The 17,847-nt window shown below is 36.8% G+C and overlaps 1 long non-coding RNA gene across 1 annotated transcript; it reads right to left on the minus strand.

Moving 5' to 3' along the window:
• Positions 1-2,460: 2,460 nt before the first annotated feature.
• Positions 2,461-17,752, minus strand: LOC114028579. Its single transcript, XR_003567390.1, has 3 exons — positions 17,597-17,752; positions 16,446-16,507; positions 2,461-3,058 (listed from the first exon to the last, which is right to left on the minus strand). It is a non-coding gene; the product is annotated as an uncharacterized LOC114028579 (long non-coding RNA).
• Positions 17,753-17,847: the final 95 nt, after the last annotated feature.

Consider the following 17,847-nt stretch of genomic DNA (forward strand, 5'->3'; position numbering starts at 1 on the left):
GAAAACCCAAATTCTGATTTAATGTAGGTGTAATAGCAAAGTCTAAAGATAGATTTTTACATAGATAAAAAACTGCTTTATTTCTGATGACAAATCATCCAAGTTTCCACCTAATATTAAGGAAATTGAACTAATAAATGAATTTATCCCCTTTGAAAGAAAAAATATAACATACTAGAAAATATACTGAAATACTGAAAGCTGGGTAATTTAGTAGGCGGTACCCAGGCAACTGGAGGCTATGAATTTGGGTGAGTGGTGGAGTACATAGAAGACCTCTGGGGACCAACTAGTTAGCTGCCATACAATATGAAGTCTTTTTTACAAGCTTTTTAAAGTTTTTTTACAAGCTAAATTAGGGGGTGGTTAGATGTATTAAATGCTACACACTGATACGGCAGATCTTTTTGAGCCTTTTGTGTTGGTGTTTCTCGAGGTTCTGTCCCTGGACTGTTAATTTTCCCTTTCTAAATTCTTTCCCTTGGCAGTCTTTTATGCCTCTAATTTCAGTTACCACCTCTACCCAGACAACTGCCGTAGTTCCAACTAATGCAATTGTGTGCCCTAGGCAAGAAGGGTCACATAGGATAGAACTTAGGATCCAAAGGATGTCCAACACTTACTCCAAATAGAAGAGAGACTCCCTATATAGATGGTGAGTTCTAGATGCTCCTGTCTGAAAGTCATCGGATGAGTTTGGCCTAAAATATATAGTCAAGAAAATCCAAGTAAATGAATATTTGCTGACCCAGCTATGTGGCTGGGTCAGTGATTCCTAACTTGGTGTCCACGGACCTACCAAAGTGTGTTAATTTGGATTGAAAAAAAATACATAAATATATGCACTTCCATAAAAATTTATTTCAATATAATTGGTTTTTTTGGTAATCTTACTATTTCTGCATTTAAAACCATTATTCTGAGAAGGGATCTACAGCTTTCACTGGATTGCCAAAGGATGCATAACAGTTTTAAAAAAGGTGAGGGCTAGATGACCTCTCCCCTACCCCCCAAATAATTCCAACAAGAATGCATACATATAGAGATTGGTAATTTTATTATGAATCAAACTAGTATAAAAGATGTGTAACACAAAATTTACAAATCATTATATTCTTTATTGTAAATTTCATGAAGCCAACTGATTTTCACAGAATACTTTTTTTTACCCAACTCATATGTCAACCTGTAGCTGTACCAGGATTTGAAATGAATTTTCATCCAAATCCATTAATCTTTCCCCCGTCATTATCTGTCAATAAATCTTATGTGATTTACCATTAAATTATTTATCACCCTTGTACAAATTATATTCACAAAACTGAAACATTTCAACTTCAATACTGACAGCAACAGAACTCTTTTTTGAGCTTTCTGTACAGTTAGTTGCAGGTATTGGAGCGCTAATTCTTTATCTACACAATTCCAAAAGCTGTTATTTCCTATTTTCAAATTTCACCTTTTTTTCCACCAGCTATTCATGTTGAAGTTTTTCTAATGGTTCTAATAAATAAAAAATTTAAAATGCTTTCATTTCTGTTCAGTAAAAGATTTAAGCTCATCTCTTGAATTATTTTCAAATATTCCTGGAGCATTAAATTTATTATGTTTATGAAATTAAAATGTTGTTTTTATGAAAATGTCTTTAAAACTTATCTGGCCTAAGCCTTCAACTTGGGATTCATGCTTTCCAGGACCAATTTTTAGATTTTCCAGAGTTCTTATGGTATATACTAATTTTGCACTGAATGTGATTACAATGTAGTTGAAAGTAGTAACAATTGCTCAAAAATGTCAATTATTAAAGCAAGATATTGCAAGAAATAAATGTTAGGTAACTGATATGCCAAACCAGAAGAGAAAAATGCAAGTAAAACGTAGTATGTATTCACCATGTAGCAATAGCTAGTAAACTACAGGCTGTCCATCTCAGTCCCACAATTACCCCAATCTTAATAATTTCAATTTTTTTCAAACTATAAATTTGATTTTTATTAAATCAGTAACAAATGGAATGAATTTTATCCAGAAATAATTTATAAACCATCAACTTGTTTTAGAAATTTTCTAACAACTTTATTTCCCAGCATTGTATTAGCACCATCAGAACAAAATGCAATTAAGTTTACTTTCAAGTATGTATCGTGTGGCTTTAATAATACTGTATTTGAAAATAGAAATTCTTTGAAAGCAATAAATAACATCTGTGCAGTTGCTGACTGAATTGAACACTGGAGATAAAATCCCTTCAGTGTTCTTCTTTGAAATTTTATTTGTCTCATCAATTATGATCAGTTTTTTTTCCCATAATATTCTTAACCCTATCTTAATTTTTTTTATTTGATCTTCACAACAACCCTTGGAAATGGATGTTAGAGATAACTTCATTTTGCAAATGTAAGGAGACAGATTTGCCTATGGGTCACACAGCTAGTTAAATGTGGGAGTTGAATTCAGGTTTTCCTAACTCCAGATCCAGTGCTCTATCCACTGTGGCACCTGTCTATTCTTGTTGTATTATATTTATTTTTTCTTGCAATTCCATTGCTCCCTCAATATTAAAGATCTATTACGTTTTAGTACATTGTAAATAGTACTAAAAAACTTGAATCTTTTCATTAATCTTTTAGTAGGGGCTTTAGAAATAGTGTGCTCCCCAATTTTTCCCCCCCACAGAGAAGCTTGCCTAAGTTAATTGTGCCTTGTGGAATTGCTAAATATACACTCCATTCCTAGGATACCCATGCTTTCCTGCTGTCACTCCTAAATGCTGAACTGTTGAACAAGGCTTACATCTTAAATTTATTTTCTTTCATTTCAAGCCTTCATACTTTTCTGAAAACATCTCAAAAGTACAAAATTATCTATTTCTTTAAACATTTGTACAAGATTATCTATTTCTTCCTTTAAAAAACATGATGGTTTTCTTCAATGACTGGTCATTCAACAGATTCAAAATCTGGTTCTGTTGGCTTTGCTGCTCCACTATAATTTCTGTTTTCATGTTCTTCACATTAAAAAAAGCTCACAGTTGTTCTGGCATTTTAGGAAACAAAATCTGAAAAATAATTTTGTTATGTTAGTAACATAAGCAATTTAACATAAAATCTGTTAACAAGATCTTCATATAATTGTAGAAATTACAAATTTTAAGATAAAATACTTACCTTGTTTGTCAATTTATACCTTTAACACTAAAGTGTGATTTGCTATTTCTTGTAACATTTTTATAATTCCATTGCCAACAACAGTATCACAAAATCAGAACATAAATACTTGATTACTACCTAATTCAGCAAAGAAGTGCCTCCCACCATTGAAAAACAAAGTGTGATTCCAAAGGAGAGGCTTATTTATTGAATAGTATGTGTCACTAAATAGTCGGGAAAAGATGCACAGTTGTACACCATTAAACTGTTATAAACGAACCCACCAAGCCCATTCCCTAACTAGAGCAAAGCTCAGTTCCAGGCCCACAGTCCTGAGTGAAAGAAGAATCTTTAGTATGTCTCTTGCAAGAAGCAGGCAAGTGTTCCCTTAACAAGAGAAGGGACCTGACACAGAAGTGAGAGCAAGCTTTATACTGTGAGTCCAGCGCCTTCCTTCAGAGCTTGGATCGGTCTGGAACTCTTCTGGGTTAGAATCTTCCTGAACCACCTATCCCATGTTGCCCCTTAACATGTTCTCCCTCCTTGTAATATATCCCATGTTATTTAAATGAGCAAAAAATCCCTCCCTGGGTGTGTCAGATAATATGCATGAGGCTAATTAAGCATACCTGTTAGTAAAAAAGTCCCTTGACCCTGATCAGTTTGAGCTGGTTTCAACCTGGGCTCCATTTATCAGGAGCTTTGGGGTTAGGCCTGTTTCTTTTTCTAAAAGCTGATTGGTCAGTGGTGCTTGTTATCTTACACCACCTTAAAACTGCAATATCCTATGGAAACCTAACTTTTTAGTATTAGTATTTCCACTATTATTATATACAGATATGAGACAACAAATCTCTCAAGTTTATAAAAATAGCAAAATGTAGTAAAATAATAAGAAGTATTGAGTTTTGATTATTTTTTAATTCTAAGTTTATAATAACATTTAACAATGTGTTTAACAGCTGACTTGCAAAATTCCTGAAAATTTAACACTTGGCTTTGGAGAGCTGCTGTGAGCCAGCTCCATGATATAGGAGGTAAAAGTCAGGAAAAGAGCAGACTATGACGCTCAGTGATCCAAAATACCTTCTAATCTATAGCCGACAGAGTAAGACCAGGGAGGGCGTAAGAATAGGTTGAGGGAAATCTTTTCCAACAGCAAGTGTGTAAATTGCAAAATAAATTAATAGCACCTTAAGAATTAACCCTTTCCCTCTTTCTTTTTACCTTCTCTCTCCCCACACTCCTTGTTCTAGGCTAGACCTGAATCAGGACAAACTAGTCTTTCAGGCTTGGAATAAAATGAGATGCTCATAAAACCATCCAATATTTAACAATAGCAATGGAGAATTTATTCAGTAAAGATATAGCTTTTGTTCAATTAGGAACCCTCTCTTAACAAATGACCTGCGTTATCATGACCTGCATGTGCAGGCCACACCTGAGTTTTCAAATATAGGTAAGCAGGAAGGAAACTATATCAGTGGTGACTTATTTTTCTGGACCAACTGATTCTCTCTCTCTCTCTCTTTTTTCCAAGGCAACTGGGGTTAAGTGACTTGCCCAGGGTCACACAGCTAGTACGTGTCAAATGTTTGGTCTGAGGCGGAATTTGAACTCAGGTCCTCCTGACTTCAGGGCCGGTGCTCTATGGACCAATTAATTCTCAAAGATGATTCCACTGCCTTTTAAGGAAAACATGGCCTATGTAGCAAGGAGGTGTTGCTCCTATCATACTGGCCTCCTGAATGACAAGGTCCTAAAGCATTCTTACATGTTGTTCCTACCACATTCTCATTCCTACTCTACCTGCTCACAGAATCCTAGAGCTTATGTTTCCAGAACATTCTGTTTATACTGATGACCAGTCTAGTCAATGCTCCTTCCACTATACAACACTGCTAATACTGTGGAAATCACCTAGTTTCATACTCTCCACTATCCACTCTCACTTTCCCACTTTAACAGATAAAGAAACAGAAATCTAAAGAAAGGGGCTTACTCAATGTCACAGAACTAACTGGGCAAAGCTGGGACTAGAACCCAGGATTACTATATCTGCATTAAAGGAATGGGGGGAAATAAGAATTAATTAAACACTTTACCTATGTGCCAAGCACTGTACTAACAATACTGTACAAATATCTCATTTGATCCTCACAACTACTCTGTGTGGTAGGTTTTATTATCTCCATTTGACATCTGAGGAAACAGGTTAAGTGACCCACTCAAGATCATAGTTATTAAGAGTCTGAGGCTGAATTTGAACTCAGATCTTCCTGACTCCAGGCCCAGGGCCCTATCTTCTCTGCTACCCAGTTGTCTGCACAATCTTTGGCAATATTTAGCACAGGCTTGAATATAAATATTTTGGTGTATGCTGAACCTTTTTTCTCTGACTTCCTTGGGGCATATACAAGAAGTGAGATCTCTAGATCAAAGGTTATGGACATCTTGGTCACCATCTCTGCATAATTCTATACTCCTTTCCAGAATGACTGGACAAATTCACAGCTTTGCTAACAGTGTATAGTGTACTCATCTTTCCATAACCCCACCAAGAGTGACTATGCCCATCTTTTGTGATCACCGAGTGAGGTAAAAACCTCATCTCAGAGTTGTTCTGCTTTACATTTTCTTGTGTAATTCACATGATTAGTGCTAGTAGTTACAATTCTTGAGAATCCTTTGACTGTATAACCACCAGGCAATAGCTTCTGATGTTATATATTTGTGTTGGTATTAGTTCCCTAACTGTCTTGAATTTCAGACAAAAGTGGTATGTATGTCTGAAAACTTTTGCATCATTAAGTGATTCTGTTGCTTAAAACAGAAGTGTATATAATCTTTAAGAATTCTCATATCTACATACTTTTAAAACTTGGAAATACAATTTTCCAACCTGTTTGAAAATTTTCCAAATGGAGTTTGAGTTTTGAAACCTATGTGTTAAAAGTACAAAAATGTTTCACCTTCTGATTACTTTACAAAAATAACTGGCTCACATCAAGGAATATAGAAATTTACTAGCTAAATTAAAAAAAAAACTTTTTGCATAATTGATGTGATTTAAAAAATAAAAGAGTATCATCCTCTCCAGCCAACAACATACCTCTGTTTTAAACTACAGATTTTTGTGAGAAATCCTTTCCATCTATGAATGCCATTAAAATCTATCTAAATATACTGTTAATAGGATTAATGTACACAATAGTTAGATGGCACAATGGATAGAGCATTGGTCTTGGAATCAGACAGACTTATCTTTGCGAATTCAAACCTGGCCTCAGATACTTAGGCAAGTCACTTAACCCTGTCTGCCTCAGTTCCTCATCTGTAAAATGGGACTAGAGAAGAAAATGGCAAACCACTCCAGTATCTTTGCCAAGAAAACCTTAAAACAGTTACAGAGAGTCCAGATATGACTGAACAATAGGATTAATGTATGCTACCTAATTTATAAATATACACATATTTGGGAATATGCTCAAAATTATTTATTGATTGGATGCACAATAAAAAAATGTTTGGAGAACACTGATCTAATGACTAACATCAGGGCTTTCAACCAAAAGAGCAATGGCAGAACTGGTGCCTCACACGAAGACCCTAGCTTAAACCAGAAGCTAGAAGCAGAGGAAGTTTTCTCCTGAGGGGTGCCAAACTTGGTAGATACAGTGGGAGCGGCGGATCATGGTTAAGTACTTATATAAGATCAGCTGGAAGCAATATCTGACAGACTGGCAAGGACTAGATTCCCGGCAGAAACTTCAAGACAAACGAGTAACAAAAGGGGAAGTGGAATAACGAAAAGTTATCAGTGGCCTTGGAGTATCAGAGGGGTAAGCCCTAGCTACATATGTTTCCTTCATGTGTATCCCAGTCACGTGTTTCCACTGATAATGCATATACTGGGGGTGTGTGTGTGTGTGTGTGTGTGTGTGTGTGTGTGTGAAGAAAGCTCCTGAATATAGAAGAATTGGCCTTACATTTAATATGCCCATATGTCTAAGTGAAGTACTCATATATAAAAACAGTACTGGGTTTAATAAAAACAGATATCCTCATTGGTTTCTTACTAGAAGATGATTTCTCTCTATCATGAGGATTCAGGGCCTCCTCTTTTCCAACCTCAGCTTCTAATAAATGATAAAAATGTCTCATCTTGTTAAGATAAAAAACTTCTTTCTCAATCTTTCCCTGGACAGTGTCATTAATAATGTCATTCAGTGTAGACAGTCACCATTTTTTTTTAAAGCAGGTAAGTGAAAAAGTATAATGGTAAAAAAGATAACAAGAAACAAAAACTTGTGCTCTAGTCTTTGGTAAGCTTATAAGGAAGTAAAAATTGTGTCTCTCTTTTCTGGGCAAGAGGAAAACGAAAATAAATCATTTGGTGATCAAAATGGGTATAAAGGATTATGAATTATGCTCCCTTTAATAGGCAGGAAGAAACTATTGTTGTTCAGTCTCACCCAACGTACTCCCGTAAGCTCTCGCAAGTCTCAGGCTTAGTTTTAGGTCCTAAACTCTATACCATCAGCAATAACAGCAATTTCCAGAAGTCCTGAGAAGCAGGAGCAGGAAGCATCACTCTGATCCCTCTATAATCCAACTCTTATTCATGATTGGCTAAGACAGATTCCCTGTGTCTTCCTTTTCTCAAGAATCCTCTTCCAATGCCAAGTCATACAACTCAAGTGCTGGGAACTCTGGGTAAAAGCTACTAGGTTGTCATGCTTACTTCCAGCACCTCATGTCTCCTTGATAGTACCTCCAGAAAGTTAAGGGTTACAATTAAATACCTTCATTTCTAATTGTCTTCTGCCTGCTTAGTAAAAATAATCACATAGGTGGGGGCTCTTAGCTATGGTTTTGATGAGATATAGACCCACAGAGTGCCTTGAGTCTTGGGTAGTCCCTGTTTGGGACTCATGTGAGTTGCAGGGTATTCCCAGGTGCTTTAAGACAATCAAGACATCATCTGCTAATGGTTTAAAAAAAAAAAAAAAGAACTGAGGCTTATCTATGGATCTTACCACTGAAGCAGACGACTCTTTGCTCCCTTTTGCTTCCACAGAAAACCTCTCAAACTGCTTATGGCCCCTTTCTGACCTTTTTCTTTCCATTTCAAGGCTATCCTAGATTTTCATTTTAACCTAATTTCATCTATCTAAAAATGGATGAGGATGGCAGAGTATGATTTGTTCCAGGCCTGTATCCCACTAGGGCAAGTCTTCTTAATCCTTTTTTGTGTGTCATGGACCCCTGTGGCAGCCTGGTGAAGCCTATGGACCCTTCTCAGAATAATATAAATAAATATAATGTAAATATATAAAAATATACAATATTTACTAAAATGCTATATTTCAGTTAGAGACTAGTGAAAATAAAGATGTAATTTTTTTGCATCCAAATTCTAAGACCTCTTAAAATCAATATACAGACCTCTTGGGTATCCATAGATCCCAGGTTAAAAACTGCTCTAGAGGATGGCACTAGTTTCTCCCCTCCAAGTGCAAAGGAAAATCAAGAACTTGTTGCAGAGAACTAGCACACAGATTACTCTCCCAAAAATGGGTTCTCCAAATTTATATGAAGACTGGTGTCAGGGGAAAGCCATTTCCTCCAGAAACATGGAGCCAATCCTAAACTACTCCATGCAGAATAGCCATCTGTTGCCTTGACATTCAGGATTCCATTCCTTCTGACAAACAGAAAAATAGAATTAAGTTGAGTTTCATTCTTTGAAAGGTGAGGTCTTCATCCCACCTCTGTACAATGGCTAATTAACCTGTCAAGGACTAATGTAATCCTTTTGCTTTTTAGGGTGGAAGATACATTTGCAAAGTCACAGTCTCCTAAGACTAGTAAAGGACTTAGGCTGTATCAACTGATGCAGTGTAACTTTTTTCATCCATAAGAAAAAAAAAGTATGATAAAAATTTATTGCAAAGTAAAATTATAATATCTGCTGGCAATTATATATTTAAAGTCCATTTGAAGTTAGAAGAAAATATTTATCAAATCTATTTTCTTGCAATCGCTCCTTCATGGAGCACATTTTACACATTTTTTGTCATCAACTTGCTGCAAAACTTTTTTTTGGTAAATGAAATATACATCTTTGGTCCTTTTTGGCACTTTGGAGTGTCAAGTGTGGCGGAGCATCTGCCTTCAACTATCATTACTGTAAATTTCTGATTTGCCACTTAAACTCCAGCAAGCTCTTCACTTTTTGGATATATTCTTGACAGCTGTTCAAACTACAAACTTTTTTATGATCAGCAGTTGACAATGGCCACATGGCCATTCTGGCCATCTCCTACTTGTTTCTTTCACTTATTTAGACTTTGCCATTTGGTTGAGAACATACATTCCTATCTTATTCTTTCTGTAAAACAGAAATAGTATCTAGCTTCTGCTTTTGGTCTTCTCTGCTGAAAGCATCTGGATAGAGGTACTCATAGGAGTTATGAATCTGGATCCATTACACTACAGATTTTAAAACTACAGTTTCATGCAATGGCTTACATGTTTTCATTATTTCTGGAAGTTCTCTACTGTTTTGACAAACAGTGCCAACTGTGTAGCACCTTAGCTTTGCAATTCTCAAGAAACAATCAAGGAATGTAATATAATTGCCACAGGCTACACTGCAGCCTCTGTTAATACTGGTTTCATGAGTTTCAAAACTCTAGCCTTATTGTACACTGGTATCATTGTTTCTAGTCTCTTCTTTCCCCAAACATGGGAATCCATTAAACAAGTACTTGTTTCCAATGCCAATCAAAATCTCTAGAAAAATTTGTCTGGTTTGAGTAAATTTACAACATGCGTTGCAAAGCAGCAACAGCTCATCCTGATGTTGTTTATACATCAGGAATAAATGTCTTCTAACAATTTTCAAAAAAAGAATTCCACAGTGAGAATGCAAGATAAAACTTGTCCTGAGACAGAATAGGTTTCCTTTTAGTTTTCATGTCAAAGTGAAGATACGTTATTATATTTAGGAATCGATTACATGGCAAAGTTTCATTCAACAAAGTCCAGTCTAGAAGCTATTCCACATACTTTTTATAGGTAGAGCTCTTCCACTGACAGCACCACGAGTGACATTAATGATGGGGTGCTTGGTGCCTGTGCTTGGACCCCAACTTCTCCTTAGTCTCAGAAATACTATCCCTGACAGCTTCCCTCCAGCCCAAGGACCCTATCTCTGGCAATAACTCGAGTGGGCCCAGTGAGGCAAACTATCTCTCCCTGTTACAAGAACAAGCTGACCTCGTAGAACTTCCCTTGTATGAACAGAACTATCTTGTACCAGAAAAACTATCATGTACTGATGCCCACAGTTATTATATACAATCCGGAGGTCAAGCTATAGACGTCAATTCCTGAAACTATCTTGTTACAGACAAAACAGACCAAAAATATACCCTTTAGGAACCCTCTCTTCTCCCCCTCCCTGAGGTTTCCAGTAGTGAATGATGTAGTTCTATTTTATCACCTAATTGGCATCCTTGGCACATAATTCACTACTTTTCCTATATAAGCTTTAGCATCATTCCAGTTAGGTTGCAAGTTCCCTAAGGAGGTCTGCCCACCATGGCAGAATTCCTTAAGGACCCCTGCCTGCTGTATAGCATGACAATAAATCTTTGCCACCTTGACTCAAAGAACGCTTGAGTCTGTGAATTCATTCCAGAAGACCCTGTCCTATACTCCTGTCTTTGACGTGTCTAAATCTCTCAGACCTCAACATTAAGACCAATGGACTTTACTAATTCATCTAACAGACCAGTTAGCATTTCCCCTTCTTTATTGGACTCTCAGCATTAGTATATTTCTTAATGTTTTAAGCAGCGGCTCATCTAATAAAATTAAAAAAGACAAAAGAGAACTTCTCTTGATGACATGGGACACGAATCTAAGCATGTATTCAGCTGCTGCAAGCATCCTCTCCTATTGCTTGAGAAGGAGCACGCCAATGTCAAGAAAAACCATCTTTACCTTTGAAAATATTGTGGTACTTCATCTCTTTTAGTCATGAAACTGTATCACTCACTACCATTTAGATAGTCAGCTGTAGAAGGAACTTTACTGAAGGACTCATCCTTGCTGGAATCACATGAGGGATGCTCTTAATCTGCTTTACACATTGCACTTACACCATCTAACTCACTACCTGAAAGTTCACTATCAGATAAGCCAGACGGGATATTTCTTATCAGTTCCAAAATCTGCTCTTCAGAGTCTCGTGGATATTTTATCAATAAAGGTGCAAACAAAATTATAGTATTATGACCACCAAACTATACATTCTGAAAAACTGAGAAGCCAGAATTTTTTAAAAAAATGGCGTTAAGAGTGGAAACTACATGCAAACATTTTTACTCTGTAAATATATTATTCACAAGGTTTATAAAGACTTGACAAATTCAACTGATACTTTAAGGAAAGATTTTTATGGACAAAGAAATGACCCAATTAACAAAAGTATAATGTTCAAGTATATTTACATTATTTGACACATCTGGTCCTTATAGAACTACATATTTAATTTCTTGGGTTATCTGAAAAGTCTTTAGGCTGCTAAGGAATTTTGTCTCTACATCCTGGCTTCCTTCAAATCCCAGCTAAAATCTCACCTTTTACAGGAAGCCTTGTCTAATCTCTCTTAGTTCTAGAGACTTTCCTCTGTTGATTATTTCCAGTTCATTCTGTATATAGCTTATTTGTACACAGTTATTTGCCTAATGGCTCCCCCATTACATTGTGAGCTTCTCAAGGGCAGGAGCCTTCTTTTACTTTTCTTTGTATCCTCAGCTCTCAGCACAATGTCTGGCACATAGCAGACAATGTTTATTGAGTAAAAACAAACATACAGAAGAAGTCATGAAGCATGAAGTATAAATATCTAAAACTTTTTGAGCTTTAAATGTCTAAAAACATTTTTGTATCAATTGACATGACTACTACATTTCTAGTGTTAAGTCATATCATTATGGACAAGTCTCTCAATCCTGGACCTTTTATCTTCATTTGTAAAATGCATGGATTTGGGGGAGGGGGTGAATCCAAGGTTAGATTAGACCTATACGGTCCTTCTGAGGTCTGAAACCACACTTCTATGATCCTATATAAAAACTACTTTCACAACTACCACAACTATACAGACGAAACCCACACTTTAATTTTTAGCCCTGACTTCTATCCTTAGCTCTGGTTATACACTTTCAATCGCTCGAATATTTTAACTAAGATGCTCACTGTCACCTCAAGCTAAATGTGTCAAAAAGAGAAATCATCTTTATCACCAAACTTAACCCCACATTCCAAATGTACCAGGGTCCAAACTTAAGAGCAGTCTCCTACTTCTCTACTATAATCCCTAAAGAGCAAGATATCCTCCCACTCCTACTGATACTCCCTTTCTAGTTTCTGTCTTCTCCTTTTCCCCTGTCACCAGCCTAGGTCAAAATCTTACTAATTTATGTTTAGATTACAACAGCTTATGGACTAGTTTGCCTTCAATCTCCCTTCTACCTAGACTTTCAATCCAGGATACACATCAAATCTTTCAACAACATATTTTATTCCTATCACCCTTGCTATACAATGCAAAAGAATAACAACAACATTACCTTCCAATGGCTTCCCACTGCTTAAAGAACAAGCCAATCTGTCCCCAAAGTACATTTCAAGGCCCACTGTCTATTTGCTTCCCGAACTTGCCATTCTAGTCAAACTGATTTACTTACTCTCTGCCCAACACACCTCAATCTTTCTTTTAAGTTTTTGCTCTTTTTATTCCACTAGAATGCTTTCTTCCTTGCCCAGCCAAATCCCATTCCTTTCAAGATCAACTTCTGATCCCACGCTTTTTATAAAGCTTTTCCTGCCAAATCCTTCTGACTCCTCTAATGCTTTGTGACTGTAAAATTTGACAATTAATAACTACCTTGCAATACTGCTTCCATTATTTTAAATAATTAACATTTTTTCCCTGTTAAATAACAGGAATTTAAAAGCACATTTGTATCCCATCTTCCCAGCTATATCACAGGCTCTCTGAGGACAGAAACTCTTTTATTTCTTTATATGCTCCAGAATACCCAGGCTAGAGTTCTGCATATCAAAGTATCAAGATATTTTAAATGCTCTAATATTACCAATTTGTTAGAAATATTATTTACTCACTCCACAATCTGAAATATACTTTTACTTACGCTTGACCACAAAGGAAAACTGAGGTTTATGAATACAAGTGATTACGCAATTCAAAAGAGAAAATTTCAGCAACAGGGAACTTGTACCTGGTTAGAAATTAACTTGTTACTTTATTTTCTTTAGAGATAAATGATTAATTGGGAAATTTTTTGGATCCATGAGAGCTGTCAAATCTACTTCCCAACATCATCTGAAATGCTTACAGAAAATATTATACAGTTAAGAGAATATTATTTCTTACCTAACTTTGTTATATGTAGTAGCATTGCCACACGATATTAGAAACTAAAATTTAACTTTTTTCTACCATTCTAAAACTCACCTACCAGAAACATTCCAAGAAACAGTAAGAAAATAGATTCAGATCTAACAGTTAAAAGCCTTTGATGACTTTTCCCCACAAAAATCAGGATAAATCTGAAAGACAAAGAATTAAAAATAATGATGCTGTCTGGTCTATCTCATAGTGAAGCATAAAAATCATTCTATAAGAATCGGCTTATTCATAACTCTCAGTCTATCTCTCTTAATATTGTGTGGAGGTTGTGGAGTCAGAAGACTTCAGCACAAATCTACTTCTGATGCTCACTATCTGCATGATCTTGAACAAGTCACAACCTTCCTAAGTCTTCATCTTTAAAATGAGGGGGCTGGTTTAGGTGACCTTTCACATACTGTCCAGTTCTAACTCTATGAGTCTATGAATAACATCATATACTATATCCTCAGCACAATGTTTGTATTTTCATTCAAATTATAAATCTGCTTCATCAAGATACTTCAGGAACTTAAAAAACTATTATAAGATAACACAGCACTTAGATCAGTAAATCATTGTGATATTCTTCAAAAGATTTTCTAACCCTACGTCCTACTAGAAATCAGAATCCAACTGAGAACTAAATCTGATATTTGGACATGAAAAACAATAATTCTCAAGGTCTTTCACATTTGTGAGTCCTCAGGACTAAACATGAGAGAAGTGAAGCTGAAGTACAACATTAAGCAGAACCTAATAGAGTATTCACATTTTCTCAAAAAAGGCCTTTTAAATTTTATTTATGCAAATAAAAGGAAAAAATTTAACTTTACTGATTCATGCTATTTTTGTTTTTCCTAAATAGCTCTCAAAATGTCATTTCACAATGATACTTCACAAGTGCCCACTTTTTCCACTGTGTACTCTGAAGAGAGAAGAAATGTTCTGGTCTTAGGTTGATAAAGATAACAAAAGTGGTTGAGGCTATTTGCAGAATGAAAAAGGAAACCACGCACCTCCAGTGCATCCCAATCCCAATTAAACAAGAATGTCAAGCATCAATAGATAACCTAATAAAGGGAGAAGAAAATTATCATTTTACTAAAAAGATTCACAAAAGGATGAAGTCTGGGATCTTATCTAATCATATCTAATTTATTATATCTAACTATCTATGTAGAACATTTTAAAAACTACAAAACACTTTCCTCACAAAAACATCAAGAGGTACAGTACAAGTATTATCCCCATTTTACTAACCAAGAAGCAGAGCCTCAGAGAGATTAAATAACTTATATTCTCAACTTCCAGCACTGTTCGACAACTTGGTAGGCACATAAATGCTTGAGCAGGATCACACAGCTAGAAAGTATCAAAGATAACACTAGAATTCAGTCACCTGTAAGACCACTACACCATGGAAATAACAATATTTTATAGCATTATTAAAAAAAAACAACAAAAAACACAGTTAAGACTTTTTGCTAAATTCTAATGCTAAAAATTTCAATACCACTTATGACATCACAACTGATTTTGGTGGGCAAGACTACAATCTGGTAAAAGTATAGCTGACATAGAGGGGTTTCTTGATGGTGAGTAGTACAATAACACAAGCAATGTGACTGACAGGGATGTTTTTTAAGTATATATTTTTTGGACCAGAGGCAAAAATGGAGTTCCAATGTATTACAATATAAACTCCTGCTTCATGAGAAAAGTTAAGAGACATTTACGTGATCAAATCTTATAATCAACTTAGTACCCAGAACACTGTGCATAGATAGCACGGCTAACAGCTGTTGAATGAATGAACATGAAGAGGGGTAGTTGGGATGGAAGATGGCAGTTGTAGTCCCCTAATCACATTTTCCTCAAACTAATAGTAATAATGTGCTAATCCTCAACATTCACTGGCTGAGCCATAAAGGGTATGGAGGGAAGGAAGGACAAAAAGAAAGGATATCAGTAGTTGAGAAAATTACTTTAAGTATTTGCATTAATAATTCACAATGCAAATAAGCCATGCAAAGAAAACAAAGCTACGAAGTTGAAAAGAAATAAAATATTTCTGCTCCTGTGATTACAATTTTGCTTTTATTAGAAAAGCAATCATATCAAAAGGGACTCCATTCATACTGAAAGGTCACATGTGAAGCCCCAAACAGAAGCTAAACAGTAAAGAGAATCATCATTTTCCCAAAACACCAAGGCTCAAAGTCTGTTGTTTGTTGCAGTCTGCCTGTTCTTTCTTCAAATGTCTCTCTCCTAGATCCCCCTTCCATTACTTGATCCATGCCTTATGTCTAGATTACTGCAATAGTTTCCTAACTTGTCACCCAGTTTCCAGACTCCAACACCTTTTAAGCACCTTTCTAGATGGCAACATCAATCTTCCTAAAGCGCCATCTTGAGAATGGTACTTTAAAACACTTTTAACCCTCTGTTTAAAGTTTTGACCTCAAATGAAATGTTCTGTTATCTGACTTCTAGCCTACCTTTCCAGCTCTACCTCCCACTACTTTCTCTCCATAAAGCCTTAGCCAGATCAGCCTACTTGAAGCTCTCCAAACTCATTTTATGTTTACTTTTGCTATATCTTTGGCACCCAATTCTCTATACTCCAAAGCAACCTCATCTTTGCCTATTAAACAAAAGCACAACACCCATTCTCACCCTTCTTTCAATAATACATCACAATCTACTTCAAAAGATTTCTGACTAGGCATGAAAATTCATTCCTAGGTCTTTTCTCTAGCCCCTTCCCTCATTCTAAACATTTTCAGGATTATATGAGGACTCACCTCTCCAACAACGTGGAATGACTTTCTGAAGTTCACCCAATCTACAGATCCTTACAGCAGAACTGCAAAATAATAATTGAGAGAAATAAACTATCAAAGCACTTATATCTCACTAAAGTTGACTCTCCTAAAATAGTTTAAAGCCAACTAGGGATATTGTGAGAACAAACAGTGATGTGAACTTCTTAGAACCCCAAGCTTTTTAAATTTTAGCGAATGCAGTTTAGCATATGCCATAGTCTCTTTACATTAAAAAGCTACTCAATTAGAGAATAATATACACTTTATCTAGAAGATGAATGGTTTGAACAAGTTTTTTTCTAATTAAAATTTAAAATCCTAATTTAAAATCGGAATGCAGTGCTCATCTCCAACCCAATCTCAGATTCGTCATTACTTAAGGTTTTAAAAAAGAACTACAATTGTCGAGTTAACGTTCTATTAAATTTAAGCCAAAATGATTTAAAATGTTTTCATTTAAGAGAGCCATTACATAACTGCTAAATCAATGGTCACCGTACCTCTTGGAAAATGGTTTTCAGAGGACTACTGAACATACTACATGCCTGTCAAATACAATCTCCATTTAAAAGGCGAATTACGGTTTTACACAATGTGACCTTGGGCTAGCAACATCAGGGAAAAGTGAGAAGGCGAATTCCCTGCATCTTGAGACCCAGGGCCTTCTTCAGATTCCCGTTTCGACGCTCGGGTGGAAACGCCCTCTTCCTGGCCAGGGGGACCCTGGCAAAAATAACTTCTTTCAAGTTTAAAGAAGTCAAACCCCGGCCTCTTTGCACGAGAATCAGGGACGCAAGCGAAGCACACAAGGTATGGGTGAGGGGGTGTGGAGCGCCTTCTTTACCCACATAGGAGAAAAACAGGGGATGACCCTGCTACGGGAGAGGTAGCAAACTCCACCCCCTCTTCTCCGGCGGGAGAGAAGGCCTAGGTCCTCCCCACCCCCCCCTTTCGTTCCCCCCCCCCGCCGTGAGGAACTTACTCGGTCTAGGCCGCCGCGAGGCCCCCTCACTTCCGGTGTGGGTGCCGCTATAGCTGCGCCATCCCCTCTCACACCGCCCCCCCCGTCAGGCAACCGCAGCCTTCAGCTGACCTTTGTGGATGGAACCCAAATTTGTTCAGTCACTCACTGTGCTATCACTGGGGACGGAAGGTGAACGCCTGGTCCACGAGAACGAATCAACCGGGTAAAGACTCAGCTCCCCTCCTCGCGAAGCTTAAAATGGGAAAGAGCTACCGCCACTGCTGCCGAGACAAAATGGCGCCGAGAACAGGATCTGGCGCAGGCGCCTTGTATAATCCCTGCCCCGCCCCCGGTGCAAGCCCCTCTTCGCAGCTATGAGTTCCGTTTCCATGGGACACCCACTGCCAATCCCCGCTC

This window comes from Vombatus ursinus, unplaced genomic scaffold (genome assembly GCF_900497805.2).
Source record: "Vombatus ursinus unplaced genomic scaffold, bare-nosed wombat genome assembly UNPS02014893.1, whole genome shotgun sequence".
Classification (NCBI taxonomy): Eukaryota; Metazoa; Chordata; class Mammalia; order Diprotodontia; family Vombatidae; genus Vombatus; species Vombatus ursinus.